This window comes from Sminthopsis crassicaudata, chromosome 3 (genome assembly GCF_048593235.1).
Source record: "Sminthopsis crassicaudata isolate SCR6 chromosome 3, ASM4859323v1, whole genome shotgun sequence".
Taxonomy (NCBI): domain Eukaryota; kingdom Metazoa; phylum Chordata; class Mammalia; order Dasyuromorphia; family Dasyuridae; genus Sminthopsis; species Sminthopsis crassicaudata.
In genome coordinates, this window is record NC_133619.1 from 432260200 (window position 1) to 432283143 (window position 22944).

Here is a 22944-nt window from a genome sequence, read left to right on the forward strand (position 1 = left end):
TGTGAAACGCTTGTGAAAACCATCAGTGTCTTTACATATCACATCTCCCTATCATCTCTGACGATTCTTCAGCCCTGTTCACTTCTTACATACCTAAAACACATCTTCCTGAAGGCCTACATGAGCTCAAAATAAATGAGATGTATGGAAATGAATCAGACAGTGTTTATAATGTACCCACTATGTGTACTCTACTAAGTGCAGAGAGTACAAAAAGAGCTGTCTTCAAGGAGCTCACAATCTAACTAGGGAGCCAAGAGATGAATTGTCTTGTTTGTGGATCAGCAGGGAGGTTCTTGTCAGTGGATGGAATAGTGGAAGGGCTAAAGTACAAGGTTAGAAAAGCAGGATTATAAGGATTTTTGTACTTGATCCTAGAGACAGAGGGGAATCATTGAAGTTTCTTGAGTGTGTGTGTGTGAGGTGCTTATGCTTTAGGAAATCACTTTGGTGGCTGAATGGAGGAAGGATTGGAGTGGGAAGAGGCTAGAGGCAAGTAGACCCACCAATAGCATATTTCAATAATCAAGGCAGGAGGTGAGAAGGGCTTGTACCAGGATGGTCTCGGTTAGTTGAGAGAAGAGAGACTTTGCAAAGAGTGAAATTGATAGACTGGTAACAGTTTAGATATGTAGGAGTAAGAGGTAGGAGTTGATATGACATCTAAATTGCAAGTCTGGGTCTGGGGGATTGAGGAGATGGTGTCTTTCATTATAATAAGGATGTTGGTACAGGTGTATTCAACAATTCATATAGAAAATGATTAACAGTTTCATGAGTATTGGACACTAAGAAACAGGTAATTCCTGCCCTCATGGAGCTACTATAGATTGTACAGTGGAGAATCCCATCATCTATTGTTATCAGAAGATATAGCTGTATATCCCAAAAAAAGAAAACATTGAAATCAAGACTTACCCTCATTCCTTTCCCTTAAATTCTCTACTACTAACCACTTTTACCCCCTTGGGCCTCAGTGTTTTCATCTGTGAAATGAAGGAGTTGGGGAGACCTTTCTTTTCCAGACCTAACAATCCCATTCATCAGAGCTATCTATTCTCACAAGAACGTACAGAAGCTCAAGCTTTTAAGCTGAGAGCCATGCCCAGAAGACCCTGTGAACCTGGCTATGGGGACTTGACAAGTGACAACAATCAAAAGGCTTATTAAGGAAAGAGCTTCTAGCTGGAAGGAATCTTGGAGACCCTCTCTCCACTCTTGTTTTACAGATGAAGAACTTGAAGTGACTTGTCCAAGGTCCTCTCATAAAGTCACAGGATGCAGGCGGAGTTAGGATAGGAAAGGGAGGAAATAACTAGAATTCGTGGTTTTAAGATTTTGGAGCAGAAATAGACCCGGCATTGAGAAGGTCCCAAATCCTTGGGGCACCCCAATCCTCGTGGCCCCTCCCTGTGATCTCCCGGGCCACACAGGAGGAAGGAGGAGGGGCCGAATGCTTAGCGCCCCGCAGGGTTCAGGGTCTGGTCGGGGTCCTAGTGCAGGAGTGGGAAAGGATAGTGGCGTGTGGGGGGTGGGGGTGGGGGGCTGCGCGTGCCCGCCTGTCGCGGAAAGGGGAGGAGGAGGGCGCGCGGGCGGGGTGTGAAGTGGGTCACTGGGCCGCCGCCGCCTCCCCCTGCCTGACGCACGGAGGGGCTGGGACAGCGATTGCCGGGAGTGACTGGAGCCGTCGCCGCCGCCCGCCTGGGCCCGCCCGCCCGCCTTCCTCCCTACCTTCCCCGCGTACTTCAGTCCAGTGCTCCGCAGCCTCCCGCCACCGGAGCCGCCCAGGTGAGTGTAGGTCCCCCCCCGCTCGGCCCCAGCCCGGGCCCCGGCGCGTGCAGGCCCCAAGGCCCACTCTGGAGGGAAGGAGGAAGCGCCGCCGGGGCCGGGGCCAGGGCCGGGGGTCGCCCCCGCGGGTTGGGAGAGAGCAGCCTGCTAGCCCCGGCCCCAGCCGCAGACAAAGCGCCGGGCAATCTCCTCGTCTGCCCCGGAGCCCTGTGCGTCCTAACGCGCCCCGTTTTCAAACGGAGACAACCGGAAAGAAGGTTTTTTTGGGGAAAAAAAGACAGTTTAAAATTTCCAATCCAAAACGGGAGTGGGGGTGGGGAAGGGGAGTAACAGGTCTGGACGTTGGCGCCCCCTCCCTCCTTTTCTCGGGTCGGGAACCTGGGCGATTTTCCTCCCACCGCAGCCCTGGGGCTTTCCCTTTCCTTTGTGTTGCGGTATTCTGGACCGGCCCCGGAGCTGGGGAGCTAAGGGGGTGTTTTTACCGGACACCCGCTCCCCCCACTTGCTGCCCGGGCCTGCAAGATGGGAAGGTTCTTTAGGCTTTGGAAGAGCTACAAAAGGGAAGAAGATGGTGGTATCCAGCATGAGGAGCAGGGTTTGGGTGTGTGTGTGTGTTTTTTAAAAAGACTCATTTGAGAGCCAGAGTGAGAGGTAGCTAACTAGATGGATAGATGTAGATATCTCAAACTACTTTTGTGTGTATGTATATATATAAAATATAAATACACATGTCTAAATATGTCTATAATCATATATGATTACAGACAAACAGAAATATGCACATATCTCTATATTTGTCTATCCATTTATAGAGAGAATTTGCAAATACCCAAAGTATTTTAGGGTATTTATATATCAGCCTACATCTATATTTTTATCAGTCTATATCCGTATAAAGATATATGATGAAATTGAAAATACCTAATGCATATGTATATATCTCCTATATAGGAGATCTTAAAATTTTCCTTCAGCTTTCGATCTATATTGGCCCTGTTTAAGACTAGCCCCGTTAAGTCGCTATGGTATTGGTGGTTTGGTGTTCTTTTTTGTTTTCTCCCTACCCAATCTCCTTGAGGTTGCTGTGCTTTTTTAGCTACTCTGGTTTGAATTTGACAGGTCACTTAACTTTCTTAGCTTTTCTTTCTCATTAATATATTGTTAAATGATAGCTACTAAGGACTCACCTTAAAATTGACATAGAGGGATTTCATTTACATTGAGGATTTTTTTTTTTAAGACCAACAAGCTTTTTTTTTTTTTTTTTTTTTAAAGGAAAACTGCATATTAAGGAAAACTTATACCTAGTTACTATTACTAGCCATTTTTGTAGAGAACAATACAAAATGAAAGCTACATATAATTCTGTTACCTCCTTCCCACCCCCACCTCCTACCCCTCAGTAAAATACTTCATTGTTCTGGAACCAGGAAACCTGAATACTTTTAAGTGGATAAAAGCTAGTAACTGTTTTTGCCCTGTAACTAAATACAAAAAATCCCAAAGGAAGTGCCAAGCACATGGTTACACAGTTACTCAACATCACAGTATTTTCTTTTTGTGCCCAGAATACCAGGAAATAATTTTGTAGCATATGTTTATGCCATGTACATGTTTGTTCAGCCAACTTTTGGACTAAAATTAACCTTAAAACAAGTACCTGTAAAAGCACAAGCAGGAAGATTAATTGTTGTGACATTTTGAACTTAACAGCCAGGATCTCAAAGTAATGGCAGACGTTTTAGGATAAGTAAAAGAAAAATAGAAGAGCTTAGAGGAAGCTTATTGAAGAACATCTAAAATTTGTATGATGTATTACTGGAGGGACCATTAGAAATAATTTAGTTTAACCCCATTTTATAAATTAAAAAGAAACTGAGGTCCAGAGAGATATGGTGACTTCCTTAAGGTGTAGTAAACTTGCAAAGTCTATATTGAAGTCCAAGTCTTCTGATTCTAGTATTGTTTTTGTCTCCACTCAGTAAGCTTGCCTAGCATTGCATTGCTATTAAGTACAAGGATTTAGGACAAGAAAGATTGCTTCAAAACCAATGTCCATTGTACTTAAGTTTGTGCTATTTTAAATAACTTCTTACTGCATAGGTGTCTATATTAATAAATGTATGCCATTCAGATGAACCCCTACTAAAATATCACTCACTATTCCCAATTCATCTTTCACAATCATTAAGGTGAGTACTTTATCACTTTTCTACTAACTTTAAAGAAACTCAGAGCTAACAAGTAGACTTTGAAAACATTTAAGTCAAATAAATCCAACTTGAAACACTTCACTTTTACTTCAACATTAGCTTAAGACTGAATGTTCTTATTTTTATTAACTACAGTTTTCATTTTTATAGAAGTCAGGAAGTCCTAAGTTCAAATCTAATAGGTGTGTGAACTCTGACAAGATGCTTAGCCCTTCCTGTTTAAGTTTCCTTGGCTTCTAATTGAATTGGTTGGCCTTCAAAGTACTTTTCTAGTTTTAAATCTATAATCTTAAGGTCCTGTGATCATATAGTAGTTACTATTATCTTCAACTACTTAAGTATCCCCTATGTGCAGGAGTCTTCATGATAATCTAGAGAAAAGTTTAAGGCAGGTTTTACATATGAACAAATAGGCATATAGAATTTAGATGAAGAGCACAGGTTAGAGCCTAGGTTTCTTTTCCCCAAAATTTAAAGCCTCCCATTCTTCAGCTCACTGATATAAAATGTCCTATTTTCACATTCTAGGGAGAAATAAAATGCCCCTGATTTTTTCCTGTTAAAATACATGTATTTGTTTAAAAATACTATGTTAGGAACCCTTAGGGCTTTTTTTTTTCTTTTGCTATCATATTTCAAGCAAAAACAGTTCATTTAATATCATGCACAAACTAATTTTTTCCATTTAGTATATAATGAATATCATTTAACGCCAACTCTTAAGAATAGATGAAGTACAGATTTGAGAACCCAATCCCATCCTATCCAAAACCAATAAATAATTAAATGCTTCTTATATGCAAGAAACTCATGTAACATAACTTCTGCAAAGGGGGCTACAGTTTTAAAAATTACGAATAGCTATTGCCCTCAAGGAGCTTGTAATCTACTGAGATTGAATGCTTTTTGAGACACTGTTACATAGATTTTTTTTTTTTTTTTAAAGTCGGAGTCCCAGCCTCATCTAGAAAGATCCTCATTTTCAAAGCCATTGGTTAGAATATTTTGATCACTTCAGACAATTACAAAAATAAAAGATGGTCCCATTTTTTGAGAGAGTAAAGGAAATCAAGATGCTTCAGAAATATGTGAAATTTTAGAAGGGAAAAAGAAACTAAACACACATATCTTGGTTTATTTTTATTTTTATTTTTATTGTATTGTCGTGGGTATCTGCTCCTTGAGAGGGACTTATTGATTATTGAAGAAGGGTCAAGAAAGAAAACAGGGTTTTCTGAAGAATAAAAAGTCAGTTTGAGTTTTTACAGGTCAAATTTAATTCAATTTGGGTGGGGTTAATGACTGCTAGACATTTAAACAATGTAAATAGTTTCTGCACTGTGATATTTGTTTACTTAATAATTGGCACCCTTGTTTTTTGTTAATTTGGGAAGACAATTGTTTTTGTGTTCTATCACTATTTTCCAAGTACAATAATTTGGGGTTCAAAATATTCTATTCCAATTTCTTTTCCCCCCTCTTTGCCAAAAGAGATATTTATTTAGGAGAAGTTACAGATAAAATGAAGAGATAAAATAGGTACTAGGAGTAGTAAATAAGAAATAGATTTGGGAGAGCAATAGAGTTGCCAGGAAAGGAGTTTGGAAGAATCCATTAAAGGAATATGCTATGAGGTGTGAGTATATTTTGACTGGCAAACAAAATCCTGAGAGAAGTAGAGCAGACTAAGCAGAATTAGTTATTATATTATATTACGTTATATTATATTACATTATCTTATATTTTATAGTTAGGAGAAAGACACTATATTAAGGGAAGACACTATGAGGGAGAGAGAATACCTCAAAACTGGTTTAGTACTGAAAAGAACTTAGCAAAAATCTTCATCATGAGTAGATCTTTTATAGGGTAAATATAACTTTGGAGGTTTCTCAGGGGAGGAGAGAAAGTACCTGGAAGAATTTGGAAACCCAGAGGGAGGGATCAAAAAGACTCGATTCCAATTTCTTTTGATTTTTGCCTAAACAAATTTATCCCTCTGCCTTGGTTGAATAGCCTAATGACCTGCCTTTAAAAAGGAGAAGGGGAGATCATAATCATGAAATAAAATACAAGTTTGGTTTGACAAAAGTTTTGTCTACTATTGGTAGTAGACAGCTGGATGGTACAGTTCTCCTGCAGTGAGCCATTTGCAGAGTCTGCAACATCCTGCAAAAACCTGGAGCAGAATTTTTCATTACAATTTATTGTTTTATGCTGGACTTGCAAGATCATAAAAAAATGAACCTGTCTTTGCCAGTAGGTTAGTAAAGAACTATTGATTATATTCTCCAAAGGTTTACATATATTCTTCCTGTGACAGGAGTTATAATAGCAATTGTTTTGTTAAGCTTCTTTTTGGCTGTATGAAAGGTCCAACTGATATTGATTCCATGCCTTTGGATGCCTTATGCATAAGATAGTAGTGCAACCCTAAAAATGAAATTGCTATTGAGACATAGTCTAGAAAGTATAAAACAGAGGTTCTTAACTTTTTTTTTTCTTTTTTCTCTTTTTTGGCCTGATGGCCCTCTAGCAGTCTGGTGAAGGTTGTGTACATCTTTCTCAGAATCATGTTTTTAAATAATTGAAGGAAATGTTAAATCAGAGATTAGGGAAAATGGAGGTTTAAAATTTCCTTATCCAAGTTTATGGACATCCTCTCCCCCAGATTCATCTATGGACTGCTTGGGATTGTGTAGACTCTCTATTGAGTACTCTTGATTTTAGTCTCTGAACTAGAAATTAGTATTCTTGTAATAGATAAATTATAATGAGAGATGTGTCATCCTTGAATTTAATATTTCAATTTAGTCCTTAACATTTATTTAGCATTTCTTTGTGGAGTAATTTAATAGAAAGAAGATGTGGTTGAGCCTGAGAAAGCATTCCTACCAATATAGTGTATGTAGAAGCAACAATAAAAGCATGTTTTGTTGTTGTTGTTGTTGTTTTTAATATAGTAGAGCTTGCAAATACAGTAGAGACTAAGTCGATAGATGCTATGTGCTACAATGGAGATGAATTTTTAAATGTTAAACATTAGAGCATAAGCTTTGGCAGGTCCTGTTGAGTTTGAAAGGCTTCCAGTGGTTCTCATCTGTCTATTAGTTGAATATACTAGGTTAAAAAATGCTCATCATCAGAAAATTCATCATTAGTTTTTTTTTTTTTTTTGCTAAAGCAATTCTTGAAACAGTAGCTTATAAACTTGGTAAGTACAGAAAGTATATAATTTTTCATTGTATATTCAGGGACTAGCACATTATCTTGTCTTATTAGTGTCATCAGGCACTTAATAGCTATTTGTTGAATTGAAGGCAACCATTTCTACTTTGTATGGACAAGATACACTGTAAAATAGTAAGATTAGGTTGTTTCAAAACTGATTGAATGGGCAGATCAAAAGAATAATTATTAATGAACAATTCAGTATTAATTTAGAAATCATTTTCTAATAGTTTCCCTTAGAGATCTGCTCTTAGCCGTGTTTTGTTTACTATAAACACAAAGGTGACATATTTCTGTAATTGGTAGATAGCACCAATCTGGGAAGAATAGCTAACATTAGTTGACAGAATCAAGATCCCAAGATCATGACCATTAGATCAAATCTAATAAAAGGAAATTTAATGAAAATACCTGTAAAGCCTTATAGTTGGATTTTTAAAAATGAGTTCCACAAGTATAAGAAGTAAAGGTGGCCAGATAGATTTATTTAACTAGAAATTCACCATTATTGTTATCAGTTTCCCAATATCCAAAGCTTAACACTTTGGTGTTATTTATAATTCTTTTCCAGCTTCTAGATTTCTATCCCAAGTATTTACACAACCATGCTTCCTGTGTAGTTCCTAGCAGTTAGTGTTTAGTTGTGGCTTACTCCCTTTTTTACAGATGAAGAAACTGAGCATGAGGAAACTCAGGCAAATATATTGTGACTTTCCTAGGATCATGCCATCTAGTAAGTGTCTGAAGCTGGATTTGAACTCAGATCTTTTTGACCTGAGTCAATGCCTCACCACCTAGCTACTATAGTGTGTGTGTATGTGTGTGTGTGTGTGTGTGTGTGTGTGTGTGTGTGTGTGTGTGTGTGTATTATATATTATACTGAAGTTATCTTCAGTTTGGAGAGCCGACAATAAAATGATGGCCATTATGAATGACTGTAGCAAACTCTCTACAAGTATATTTTGGTTTTATTTTTTTCACTCACAACTAGCTGTTTGAATAATTATGTTCAAGTTTTGCTTCAGTCACATTTCTCTGCTTATGAACCTAATGAGATTTCTTTGTCATATCAATTTATCCAAATGACTCAGCCTGGCATTTGTTTGGTTCTTTTTATCTTTCCATATTGATCTGTCCTTACTTCCTAATACTGTTCTTCTCTAAGCTCCTCTCTTTTCCTGCACTTGCTAAATTTTGTATTCTTTCTGCTCATCTTTTAATCTTTTCTACTTTCAATTCATGTTCTTCATATCTCTCAAGATTAGAATTAAAAGATAAAAAATATTGGAGAATTATGGTAACAAGAAAGAATCTGAAGTGGTGAGAAATATTGGAGGTGGACCTTGAATAATAGATTTGATGCAATTCAGTAGAAAATTATTGTGAAGGGCTCTTGAATTGTGATAAGATGAAAACAGTGTTTTAGAAAACAGGTATAAGATAGAGTCAAAGATTTAGAGTTGGAAGGCTATCTAGACCTGAGGCTAATAGAAGGTAAGTTACTTTCTGAAGAGCACAGATGTAGTAACTGACAGAATTGTGATTTGGGCCCAGAGCCAAATCTGGTACTCTTTGTCTTCCTGTACCATATTAAGACCAGGGGAGTAAGAGAAGCAGGGAAATCAGGCTGAGATCTTAGTCTCTTTCAGAAGTGGGATGGTAGGTCTTTCACTTCTGAAATGCAATGAATTCTATTTGAAGAGCATTTATTGAATATCTACCATATACCAGAAGGATAGATTGTTGCTGTGGATACAAAAACAAAGAAGAAACCATTTCTGTCCTCAGGGCAAGTACTTTCTACTGATGGGGAAAGGAAAGGGATATAATACATAATTACACAATGCACACAAAGTAAAACCCCCTTTTGTTGTGTGTTTTATGGTGTTAAATTTTTTTTTTTTTTTTTGGAGTAGAAAATACCTACAACTGGAAACATTAAGAAAGTCGTATGGAAATTGGCATTTCTCTTCAGATAGTAAGGATTCTAAGAGATAAGAGATGTGAAAGGAGGGATGACTTGTCCAAGAGCACAGATAATAGGAGATGACAGTGTATGGGAGACAGCAAGTATCCTAATCTGACTAGAACATGGAGTGTAAGAGGAACATCCTCCTCCACGTGACCACTAAGTATGGGCTTATCCAAAGACTTTGTTCAATCTTTCTTCTCTAGATAATCTTATTTCTGTTCAGATGATTTATATGTTCGGCCCTATCTCTTTACTCATTTCCAATTACAAAATACAAACTACTGCCAAACTCAGCATGAACAAAACCAAATTGTAGTGTTTCCCTAACCCCTTCTTTCTCTAAACTTTTGCATATCTCTTGACATCTTGATCATTTTTCCAGTCACCCGTTTATCTCCTTATAGCCATTCTTGACTTTTTCCTCACTCTTAATCCATAATTATTTGCCAGATTTTATTGATTCTATCTCTCTGTTCCCTTCTTTCTACCCAAGTGGTTTTCATCCTAGTTTGGGCTCTCACCACCTCTCATTTAGACTATTGCCCTCACCTCTCAATTGGTCTCTGTCACCTCTCTTAATTGATCCCTCCCACAACTGCCACATTAATATCCTTTTTTTGGCAAGTCAATAGAGATTTGAACTGAGTTCCTCCTGATTTGCAGGCCCAGTGCTCTATCTGTTGTGCTACCTAGTAGCTCCCATATTAATATTCTTTTTTTTCCCCTTAAAGCTTTTTATCTTTATTTTTTTTAATTATAGTTTTTATTTATATATTTATATATATAGTAAATAAAAACTATAATATATATATGTAATTTTATAGCGTTGACAATTGCCAGACCTTTTGTTCCAATTTTTCCCCTCCTTCCCCCCCCCCCCCCCCACGGCAGGTTGACTAGTATGTGTTAAATATGTTAAAGTATAAATTAAATTCAATACCATATTAATATTTTTAAAACAGATGTGATCATGTTACCTGCATACTAAAAAAAAAATCATCAATGGCTCTCTATTGTTTCTTGCATAAAATATAGAATCCTTAGTTTGATAATTAAAGCTCATTACAGTCTGCAAGGTTGTTAATGTAATTTTTTAAAAGTTATTGGCAGACAACCATACTAAATGAACAACAAACTGGAGACTTAGAACATGCAAAGAGTTTGCTGCTGTAATTAATGAAAACTTAAAATTAAATTTACACATTTAATGAATGGTTATCATAATATAGTTGAGATAGTTATAGAGTTAGAAGACTTTGGTTTAGATATGATGCTTAGGTAAGTTGTGTGACTTTAGGCAAGTTACTTAAATTCTCAGAAACTCAGTTTCTTTATCTGTAAAATTAGGTGATTAGACTAAATAATCAGATTCTGAGTTTATGATCCTTAGATATACATGATCATTATTGTTCTAGATTGCAGTTAGGCACAATAGGGTGCAGTTGACATAAATGACTATAATTACTCTTCCATAGCAAATTCAGTTTTAATTTTTCCTTTTCTCAGTTTCTTCTCTAGTATCTATAATTAGCAACAGTGCTGACACTTTTTTTTTTTTCTGATTCCATGAACTAATGATAATAACTTAGATTTGTATGGTGCTTTATGTACATTATCTTATTTGATCCCTATAACCATTTTGTGAGATAAGGACCATTATTTCCATTTTTCAAATGAGGGAACTAATGCTTAGAGAAATTAAAAGACTTCCCCATAGTCACATAAACTTGTAAATTACTAGAGTAAGAATTCATGTCTAGGTTTCTCCTGATTTGCAAGTCCAGTATCCTACATTATACTATATTCTTTCTCAGATCATGATAAGGATGACATGTTTCATTACCTGAATGACCTTGGGCATATTATTTAACCTTATGGGATCCTATTTCGGTGCCTAAGTGAAGGGGCAGGTCAATTCTTTGAGAACTTCCACAACTGTGGGTCATAACATCTGAAGGAGTTGCAAAGCAGCCTTTACTGACAGGGGTGTTGCTTGTGGACTGGGAATGAAATAAATTGAAGGCAAGAGGGAAGAGGAGAGAGGTCAGAGAACAGCAACTGCCTCAGTTTCCTTGTATCATCATTATCATCATCATCATCATCATCAATCATCATCTGCTCACATGAAGAGAACCATTCTACAGGTCTGAGTTAGATCTCCAGCAACCACTGACAGGTGGCTCCTGTATCACAATATGTTTCTTCATTTGTAAAATGAGAAGACGTTTTTTGAGGTCTTATATAACTCCAGATCTGTTTTATGATTATTGATGACATATATGTAAAGAGAGAGGTCCCTGGATCTTATTCCCTGTGGGAAAATTAGTTACTCACAGCTAGGTGGTACAATACTTGAGATCAAATCCAGACTCAGAAATTTCCTAGCTGTGAGATCTTTGACAAGTGACTTAATCTATATTTGCCACTGGAGAAGCAAATGGCAAACCACTCCTGTACCTTTGCAAAGAAAATCCTATGGACTGAGGTCCGTGGGGGTCATGAAGAATCAGACATAACTAAAGTGAATGAGCAACAATAACAAAAAACCCCTTTAATTCTAAAAAATATAAATTGATTATATCAGTTTATCAATTTTTTATAGATTGTTTGAATATAGTTTTTGTCTACCCTAGTAGACAAAGCAAGGATATTCTTTTGCCTTTCTTTGTATTCCCAGTGCTTAGTCATGATTTTTGGCCCATGGTTGGCATCTAAAAATGTTTATTAACTCATTGACTTAGTTGGAATATGAAATAGTAACGGGTTAAGATATTGTTATTTTGATATACCTAGGAATCTATACATATGATTTGGGAAAAAGGAATAGACTGGACTTTTGCCTGAAGGAAAGAAGGCCCAGCAGAGCCAACCTGTGGCTTGTTGACTCTGAGGTAGATCAATTAAGAATCACATTTTACTGAGTAATTCATTCTTTTAGTTGTTTTTGTGACTCTTAACTGTGTTTGGTCAGTGTGGGGTGCATGGAGTAGGGAGAAGCCTACCAAAGAGCTAGTGGGAAGTTGACCTGGAGTAAAGGCATGGAGTAAAAGTCCAGACCTCAAAAAGCTATTGTAGGTAGGGCTTTCTTAGAGGGCTTAGGAAGAAACTGGACCAGCCAGAGGGGAGAAAATGAGTTAACAAAAGACCAGATAATGGAAACCTCCATAAAATGGTGAGAAAGTTACAAAAGCCTAAGAAACTAGGGGGAAAAGCTTTGTGATCTATGGTGTACTTGTAGATTTAGAAATTCCTTTTAACTTCATAGCAACATACTCTCCAACTGTTGTTTCTCCCACTTCCTATAAAAGATAAAGGGTTATTTCATTTTTTTTTTCTTTTGTTCCCCATCCTCTAGATAAGCACTTAATTATTGTACCTTAGTTGAGTGATACCCACTTACTCTTTCCTTTCCTTTACTCATGGCTCCACAATAGCCCTCTTTCCTTTTGCTTTTAATTCCTAGCTTTTTTCTTTTTCTTTCTCCTCTCCTTTTCCCCCTGAAGAACTCCTTGTCTTCTGTGTCCTACCCTTGGCCTTCAGTTCTGAGCCCCCACCTGAAAGCTTGAGGCTATAGCAACTTTGATTTATTTGTGGATTCTGTGCTTTATGAATGAAATCATGATCATTGTGCTGGACCTTCCCCTCTAGCCTTATCCTGCTGGAATGAAGACCTGGTTATGAAGTGAAGGCACAGAGGAAAGGCTAATAGGTTGAATCTAGACTGGACTTGGAAAAATTTAGTTTAGATTCAGAAATTGGGGGGGAGCAATTAGATTGAGAGGCCCAAAGGATAATACTAGCACAAGCATGCTGCTATTTCTTTTGATCAAGTCCCTGAAAAGAAACTAAAATAAATTTACAGTTCATAATAGTGATAGCTAGCTCTTATATAGTGCTCTGAGGCTTTCCAGAGTGCTTTAGAAATATTACTTCATTGAATGTTCACAACAATCGCAGGAGGTAGATGCTATTTTTATCCACATTTTAAAGATAAAGAAACTCTGGCTGAAAGGTTAACTGACTTGCCCAGGATCACAGATCCAGTGTTTGAACCCTCAAGTCTTACTTCTTCCAAGACTAGCCCTCTGTCCATAGCACTGTTTTGCTGTTGAGGGCTAGTTTTAGACACAGTATATTTATAGAGTCAAAGAGAAGGCCTGTGGTGCACTATATAGAGCATCATATATCTATATTTATGTAGATATAGATATATGTCCATCATATAGAGCATCATGATGGACAAATATGTTGGACCCATCACCAGGAAAAGTCTGAGTTTTCATTTCTACCTCTAATATGTAGCAGATGTATAACACTGGGCAAATCATTGTACATCTCTTAGCTTCATTTTGTGATATGCAAAAAAGGCATTTGGTGTCTTTGCAAATCTAATTCTTTGCCAAATTAGTTAAAAGGCTTACAATGCAGATAGCTGGGGAAAATGAAAATTCCCTAGGAGTAGTAATATAATGTTTTACTCTATGATGCATAATTTTTCTGAAACAAAATTTCTCTGTATGATGTAGATATTTATTATTGGTACCAAGATGCAAATACAGGTATTCTGTCTCCAAAGCCAGTCTTCTTTCTATCATTTCATTTTGCTTCAATTGATAAAAGATGATAAAATTGTTTAGATGGTATAAAACTAGCACTCAGGACTCCTTTCAAGGAACAGTTAAAGAGAAAAAGGAAAAACACCAGGATATTAGCATATTTAAAAAAAAAATCCCACTAGAATTGTAGAGTTTTAGGTTTGTTTCCTCTTAACTGCCTCATTCTACAAATGAGGTAATGGAGAGCCAGAGAAGTTGCATAGACTCATCTTTGTAAAATACCGAGTGCTCCTTCTACATTGCACAATTTTAGCTCCAGCTTGGTTTCTCTTTTTCTTGGGGACAAATAAGTGTTGTACAGAAAACTAATTGCTGTACTAAGGAGCAGTATAGGTTGGCACTTTAGTGGAACTGGATGAGGGTGACAGAACAAAAATAATGCTTGGGAAAGCCCTAGTTTTTTCTATTTTGTTTAAGGTTTATTATAATACCTATTACTCCTGAAAGCATTTATTACAATTTACAGACTAAACCATACTTCAAGATAAGGGACCAAACAGAGATGCTTTCAGGCAATTGAATTGAATAGATTATACCACTTTGGGCAATAAATCTAGCTATAAATTTTGTGGTGGTGAAAGTCAAAGTAGAGAATAAATTGGGTTATTTTATTTTCATCTCACAAAAGAAAAGCAATTTGTTCAAAAAGTATCTCTCCTACCTTATTCTAGTTAAGGATAAGTGTTAATAAATCAATTTTTAAAAATCCAAATATTGTACAGTGTGGGAAAGTTTAAATCTATTAATGGTTTGTACCTCACTATTTGTAGGCTTAATTTTATGATAATTTTTTTCCTACTGCATACTTGAAATAATTTATTAAAGAAGTAGAGTATTTTATGATGAAGGTGGACATGTTTGGGGTAGTTTGGCTAAGAAAGGCATTTGTGAATTACGGTAGGGGATTTTGGATAACTTGTTTCTCCTAAATGATTTGGAAGAACAGGATGTTCCTAGAAGTGGAAGAATGAATGGAATACGTAGAAGTGTATTTAAGACAAACTACTTACTTTATAATTGTACTTTTCTCATGACCTGGAAAATCATTTCATTATTCATCAGAGGCATGTAAACTATAAAGTGTTAGTGCCTGCTGTTGTTACAAAGTTATGAGAGTTTTGGTCTAAATGGTTACAAGGTAAAAAGAAAAGGGAGAGATAAATCAGACTGTTCTGAATCAGCAAGACCCAGTGAACTAAGGTTAACTGTCTGATGGGGAAATTAAAGGTTAGTGTTGCCAATTTCATTAGTAAAAAAATTTTGTCTTTTTGCAGAGAGAAATGATGGTGATGGGAGTAATTATAACTGACTTTTATATGGTAATTTATGTACTTTTTCTCATTTGAACCTCAACAACCTCTTAGTTTATTCAGTGATTAAGTTTCCTCATATGTAAACCAGTCATATTTATATTACCTACATCACAAGATTACTAATTTATAAATCTTAAAATCCTGTACAAAGGATTTGAGTTACTATTGTTATTTTTGATTGACTTCCAGAAGGCATGAGTATAGTAGCGAAGGGGTGATTTGTTTTTAATCTTGGACTTTGAAGACTTGGGGTTTAAGGCCTGATTTGGACACTTTGGCACTAATATTTAACAAGCAATGAAAGAAAATAAATCAGTACAAAGACAAAAAAAGAATACAGAGATAAGAGGGGAGCTAGATAATGTGATATAGATAATAAAAATAGAAATACCATTACTGGAAATATCTGATAGTCTTTAAAAACCAAAATAGCTGACAGAGGAAAAGTGTGTAATTTCTTTTTCTAAGATCTCTTTAGATCGCATGTTTTTGATGGGTTGGTTCTAGTTTTAACTCAATAGCAAAGCAAAGGAATGGATAATTGAAATTTTTTGCTTCTGGGATTCTGTTATTGAATGTGGCATAATTACAGGACTTGATTTCCTACCTGATATTTACAACCTCCCTTTGATACTGAGCAGGTTATTAACTTGAGACTCAGTGTTCTTTATTGATAAGATGAAGATGTTGGACCAAATTGATCTTAGTTAAATCTCTAACTTGATTGCATGATCCTAAATCACCATATCCCTTTTACATTTGGAAATATTTTCTTTATGGTTGTAAAATTTATAGTTTTAAGCACTGGAACTTTGAGTTGTATGTTTTCTTTATCAAAAAATATTGTATATCTGAAAAACTTCCTGCATTGTTGATAGTATAAATGTGACTCATGTAACACTGCAAGATAACTGAAATTCACTGTTCCAGACAGGGCAATAAATTGGAAAGCACAGTGAAAGTGACCCAGCTACAACATAAGACAGAGAGCTTTTTAGTGGGGTGACCCTTATGGCTAGAATGCTCTCCTTCTTCTTCTGCTCCACCTGTAGTCTCTAGCTTCATTCAGGCTTCTGCTCATTGCTTTCTCCTCTATGAGGTCTGTCTTCAACCCTTTATTTATTTGTACTTTGCCCTTGCACTCCCCCCCCCCCCCAATTACTTTGTATTTATTGTATACACATGTGTGTGTATAATGTGTGAATATAATATTTGCTTGTCTGTATTTCCCTAAGTAGAGTTAAGTTCCCTTTGGACAGACAGTTCATTTTTTGTTTTGTGTTGTATCCCTAGTACAAAGTAGACATTGATTAAATTCTTGTTGAATTCATTTGACTAAACAATGTCATGAGAAGGTTGAAGGAGTGAGGAAAAACAGGTAGAAAGCTTGAATTCTGAATCAGAGAGAATATTGAATAGAGACTCTGTAGTGAATGAACTTAGAGAACATAATAAAAGTCACAGAATTTGGGTAGGAATGGATGGATTGTAAGCTACATCATTGGTTGGAACGCAAAAGTCATGAATTCACAGATCTCTTTCAAAATTTTGAGTTGTATGTGTGTTAGTGTGTGTTTGTGTATTAATCTAATAGATGGCTTAGGCATACAATGAGAAACTGGCCTAAAACTGAAGTGCTTACAGCAATAAAGAAATGGTCAGTGGCCCCTTTGTGCTTCAGTGGAAAATCTTGTTTTCTGATTTTGATTCTTAGGTGATCTTTTGCCAGGCAAAATAGAGGGCCCTTTGGGGGCTTATTGCTTATTTAATAGCACAAAATGTGATTTTTTTGGGGGGGTATTCATTTGACATTTTGATATCTAATGATTTGGGGAAAGAAAGGCTTTTAAAAAATATTTCAAAGAGTATTCTAACAATTTTTGTAATAATCCAAAACATTACAAATTATAGTACCATTTTAACTTGTTCTTAGGTGAACTTAGATTTCTTTTCCATTTTGCACAAATGTGCAGGCTAGTGGTATATGGTGATCAGTGACTTGCAAATGAATGACACAGTGTTGTTATTCAAGAAGGGTATTAAGAGTATGTTTTTCATTTTTTTGAATAATTATTAATTATTTTATTTTATTTTATTTTATTAAGGCTTTTTATTTACAAAGCATATGCATGGGTAATTTTTCCAACATTGACCCTTGCAAAACCTTTTGTTCCAAATTTTCCCCTCTTTTCCCCCACGCCCTTGCCTAGCTGGCAGGTAGTCCAATACATGTTAAATCCAATATGTGTATACATATTTATATAGTTATCTTGCTGCACAAGAAAAATCAGATCAAGAAAGAAGAAAAAGAAAAACTGAGAAAGAAAACAAAATGCAAGCAAATAACAGAGTGAGAATGCTTTGTTGTGTTTCACACTCTGTTTCCATAGTTCTCTCTCTGAGTGTAAATGGCTCTCTTCATCACTGAACAAATAGAACTGATTTGAATCATCTCAATGTTGAAGAGAGCCATGTCCATCAGAATTGATAATAGTATAGTCTTCTTGTTGCCGGGTATAATGATCTCCTGGTTCTGCTTATTTCACTTAGCATCAGCTCATGTAGGTCTCTCCAAGCCTCTCTGAAATCATCCTGCTGGTTGTTTCTTACAAAACAGTAGTATTCCATAGCATTCATATACCATAATTTATTCAGCCATTCTCCAGTTGATGGGCATCCACTCAGTTTCCAGTTTCTTGCCACTTCAAATAGGACTGCCACAATCATTTTTGCACATGAGATTCCCTTTCCCTTCTTTAAGATCTCTTTGGGATATAAGCCCAGTAGTAACACTGCTAGACCAAATAGTATGGAGAGTTTGATATGTTTTTCATTTTTAAATACATTGTGTTCATAGAATTATAGATTCTCAGAATTACAAGGGATCTTAGATGTAGAGCCAAATCAGGGAATTTAAGCTTAACTTTAACACATTTGATTCAACTTATCACGCAATAAATACCTTTGTGCTGTAGTGAGTTGAACTTTCTGGTGGTAAAAATATGTACATTTATCAAAAGTAATATTAAAATGATCCTTGATAGAGTTTGCCTATCTTAATCTCTGTTTGCTTCCTTATTATTTTTCTTGTCCCTAACCTCAAAAATTCTTTTTTTTTTTTTTTTATCGATTTCTTATTGTAAGCCTGAGTCATTTCATGTTTCAGTCTTCTGTTATTATTATTGCAGAATTAGAATACACTTTTGTATTTGCCTTCAGTTATGTGCTCTTGCTTCCTTCTTTATCTTTTTAGAAGCTAAGGTCATCTGAGAACTCCCTGGAAGTTCTGTCTTCAGATTCCTCTTTCTTCTTTCTCTCAAAAGGATTAATTGTGATTTTGCTGTTAGAATTTTCCTCTTCACTCAGTTTCTTAGAGGCTTGGGTAATGTGATTAAAGTCCTTTGAATTTTTAAAAATTTTCTCTTCTAAAATTGTAGAGTATTTGTGAAATTATCCATGCCATTCCTTTTTTGGCTGTTAGTAAACCTAAGATACCCAAGGTCACTTTATTCCAAGATTGTACTTGTTATTTTACCTTCAATCTCTTTCGGTCAGAACCAGTCCAGAAGAGTAGGCACTTCCTCTTTATTCGAAAGGATACTTTATTGTGCTCCTGAACATTCTAGGTCTGAGGCAAGGGGTTGGTCCAGGGCCAGAGTCAGGTCAGGAGCCATAATTGAGAATTCTTCAAATCATGAACTGTAATGTTGGCAGGACAGCTGTATGGGCAGGAGCAGTTAGCAATAATATTTTATTAAGAACAGGTAGTACTAGCTAACAGGAATGCCAGATGTAAGGGGAAAACTCAGACTTCAGAAATACAAGTAAATTGGCATACATAGGCCAAAAAAAAAAAAAAAAAAAAAAATCCTAACGTCAGAAAAGGAAGCAGATATTCTAGCTTATTGAAGAACCTTTAAAGTATTGTGTTTCCAATTGATTTGATCACTGCTGCCTTTATTTGGCCTCCACCTATCTATTACCACAAGGTACCTCTATCTCCTCAAGTTTGTGGATTTTTCATAAAGATGTACATTATTTGTACCTTGTTTGGTTCACCTTTTTTCTTTAGAATTCAGAAACATGGAGCAGTAATGAACTGAACCAGCTACACCCAGCAAAAGAACTCTGGGACATGACTATGAACCACTACATAGAATTCCCAATTACTCTAATTTTGTCCACCTGCATTTTGGATTTCCTTCACAGGTTAATTGTATGCTATTTCAAAGTCCAATTATTTTTGTACAGCAAAACAACCATTTGGACATATATACATATATTGTATTTAATTTATACTTTAACATATTTAACATGAATTGATCAACCTGCCATCTGGTGGGGAGGAAGAAGGGGAAAAATTAGAACAAAAGGTTTGGCAATTCTCAATGTTGTAAAATTACCCATGCATATATCTGGTAAATAAAAACTATTAAAATAAAAAATTCAGAAACATGAATTTAGGTTTTCATCTTCAGAATTACGGATTTTTAATGTTAAAAGGGACTCGAGGCCATCTATTCCAACTAGTACCTGAATAAGACTTCGATCTACAACATTCTGAATATGGGATTATCCATTTTTACTTAGAAACCTTTAATGAAGCTAAAATCACTAATTTTCTGAAGCACTCATTTGGGTGCTTTGAATTCTTAGAAAGTTCTAGTAGTTGATCCACTTAGAGACTCCATTGCTCTTTATTTACCTACAATGTATAATCCTGGGTTCCTTATACTCACTCTTTCCATATATTTAGCATCTTGTTGAGCCTCTTCATTTCTGCTTTTGCAACATTTCTAGCATAATATCCCCTTCTGTTTATTCATACAATTGCCAGCCTGATAATAGTCTTTTAATATCTCATGTTTGGACTATTGATATGGACTTTTCATTGGTTCCCTCTCTTCAAAGCTGTCAAAATAATTTTCCAAAAGGGTAAATCTTATTATTATCATGTATTCATCATACTAAGTTAAACTCTGTGTATCCCTATTGTCTTCAGAATCTATTATTTTTTTTAAGATCCTCCATGGCTTTTAAAGCCCTTTACCTCCTGGCTTCTTCTACTCCTCTAGTCTTATTATACTTTACTTCTTTCCATGTCCTCTGTGATCCAGTGCCACAGGCCTTTTTGCTGTACTTCACTTGTCAATAAATACTAATTAAATACCTATTAGTCCTAGGCACAGTTCTAATCACCAGGAATACAAAAAACCCAAAATAATTCCTGTTCTCCAGCCACTGATCTAATGGGGAAGACAATATACAGACATGTACCAACCAAGTTATATAAAGGATAAAATAGAAATACTTTAAAGGGAAGGTGATAGAATTAAGAGGGTTGGGAAAGGCTTCCTGTGGAAGGTGAGACTTAAAGTGAGAATTAAAGGCAGCCAGGAAGGTTAGTATTCTGAACAAAAAAGGGAGCATATTGCAGGTTGCAGGGGGAGAGGAGAGAAACCTGAAGCCAAGAGGTGGAGGGTCTTGTTTTGTGGAATAACTAGTATGCATCTCCTAACTCCATGCCTTTTTTACTGGCTAACTCCCAGACGTAGAATGGTTTTCATCCTTATTTCTGCTTCCTTATAGGACACAGCTCAAATTCCACCTTTCATAAGAGGTCTTTCTGGTATCTTCTTCCCCTCTTCAAGTACTTTGAGAATACACTCATTTGTACTTTTTATATCTTAATCTATACATAGTTCATTGCATGTTGTCTCTACCATTAGCCTGTGAGTACCTTAGGGACAGGGACAGTGACTTGTTTTTTTGTTTTGTTTTGTTTTGTTTTTTTATTTAATTTTTATTTTTTTAAACCCCAGTGCTTAGTGCAATAATGAGCACATAATAAATATTTATTAAATGCTTGTTGATTGACTGACTCTATAAAATGGACCAAATTACTCAAGTTCTAAAATAAAATCTTATTCCTTTATTTCTATGTAAAATCTTCAGTATTTTATGGGAAAAGAAATCTTTATTTTGAAAGTAAACTTTGAGGTTAGACTATAGTGTACCTTTATATATATAGGCCTTTACATATAATTATTTAAATTTACTCTCACAACGATCACATGAGGGTATATGGTGCAAGCATTTTTTACTCCTATTTTACTGATGGAAGTCTGAAGCTGGTTTCAGAAATGGTTTCAGTGGATATTTTCACATATCTTCTCAAATGGATGAACTTTAATCCATTCAACCATCATCATCAGGCAATTTTTTAAAGCTTCTGTTATGTGCAAAGACAAATAATAATGGAATATGGAATATTCATAGGATATTTTCATATTTAAGTGATTAAAAGATACATGTTCTATAATTTAGTTAACATGATTATTATTTAATCTTTTTATTAGGGCTAATGATTGTAACTTATTTTTAAATTAGTGGTAATTTGAATTGTAGGATAGTATGAAAAACAAATGAGCAGAAGTGATTTATTTCAGTTACATTTAGAGTGCTGCTTTAGAAGATTTAGTTAAGTTCCTCTGATCTTTGATCCTTTAAGTTTGTGTGGGGAGATGGTTCATATTTATATGCATGTGCCAGCACATTCTATAAATGATTTACTGTTTTAATTGTATAATGAAATGCATTGTAAAAAAAGGATGACATGATTTTCTGAAAAGGAAATATATTTTGTGTTTATATTACCTTAATTATTAAATATAATTGTTTTTTCAAGTATGTTATACAAACAGGATATATTTTAGACTATAGGAAATCATTTTAAGTATACAGTTGTGGTCTGACTATATTGATATTTTTTTTTTCCTTTGCCTAAAACACCGTAGCTGTTGATTTGTAGGAAATCAAGTTTCTTAGCTTGCCCTAGGCATAAAATTAACTACCAGTGTGTAGGTATCAGACTTGGATTAGTATGACACTCTTCAGTATCATATGACAGAAGTGAGACATATCTGATACCTAAAACTAGAAGTATTTCCAGCATCAGAGACTTGGTAGTATTTCTAGTTTCTATTAATAGAGGTGGTTGGAGCAACAAGAGAGGGACAAGGAAGAGAGAAAAAAATGAAGAGAAAATTTTAGGTCAGAAAATAAAGAAGGTAGGACAAAAATCCAATTAGCTTCTGTGACTGTTTAAGTTCTTCCCTGAGGAAGGAAGAAGAAATTAACTGCTCTAATTTAACATTTGTTTTAGGTTCATAAGGAAGACTGCCCATTTACTGAGTTATTTTCATATAAAAGAGCTTTTTAACATTACTGATTACTTCTTCTTGAGTTGATCATTTGTGACACTTCTGAAATATTACTGAAAATTTATTTTAGTTTTAGTCACTTAGATAATAAAACTGTTGCTGCTGCTGTTGTTGTTTGTCCTTCATTCTCTAAGAGAATCATGACATCATGGAGGTGATACCATGACATGCAAGTGAATTGGATTTGAGGGAAGGAGGGCTGGGCAAGGTCACCTACCTCACTTTTCCTTCCAGAGCCATCTGGGTCCAATGGGTAGATACAGATCAGGACAATTGAAGATGGCCCTGGATGAAATGGGAGACTTTGGCCTTTTTAAGCTAAATTCTTCAGCAGGTCTCAACAGGTATCTCTTAACTGGGGATAAATACAACATACACTTGTTCATTGTGAAGATCCAGTGAGATAATAGGTAAAGCATTTTGCAAATTTAAAATGCTATCTAGATAATAACTTTTCTTTCTTCTTCTTCTTGTTAGGATTATTGTTACTTTGTTACTTCCCATTTCCCTTCTGGGTAAATTTTTTTTTTTTTTTTTTTTTTTTTTTTTTTTTACATTTTTGATGAATTCCACCCCCTCCCCACACAC

General features: G+C 35.7%; 1 protein-coding gene across 4 annotated transcripts in view; it reads left to right on the plus strand.

Annotated features, from left to right (window-relative positions):
- The first annotated feature begins 1651 nt into the window (after positions 1-1651).
- Positions 1652-22944, plus strand: part of SESTD1 (SEC14 and spectrin domain containing 1) — a 120167-nt gene continuing 98874 nt past the window's right edge. For 3 of the 4 annotated variants that reach the window (XM_074302985.1, XM_074302986.1, XM_074302988.1), the window contains exon 1: positions 1652-1788. The gene's annotated coding sequence lies outside the window, so the exon portion shown is untranslated. The remainder of the gene's footprint in view (positions 1789-22944) is intronic. The other variant, XM_074302987.1, reaches the window with a different exon arrangement.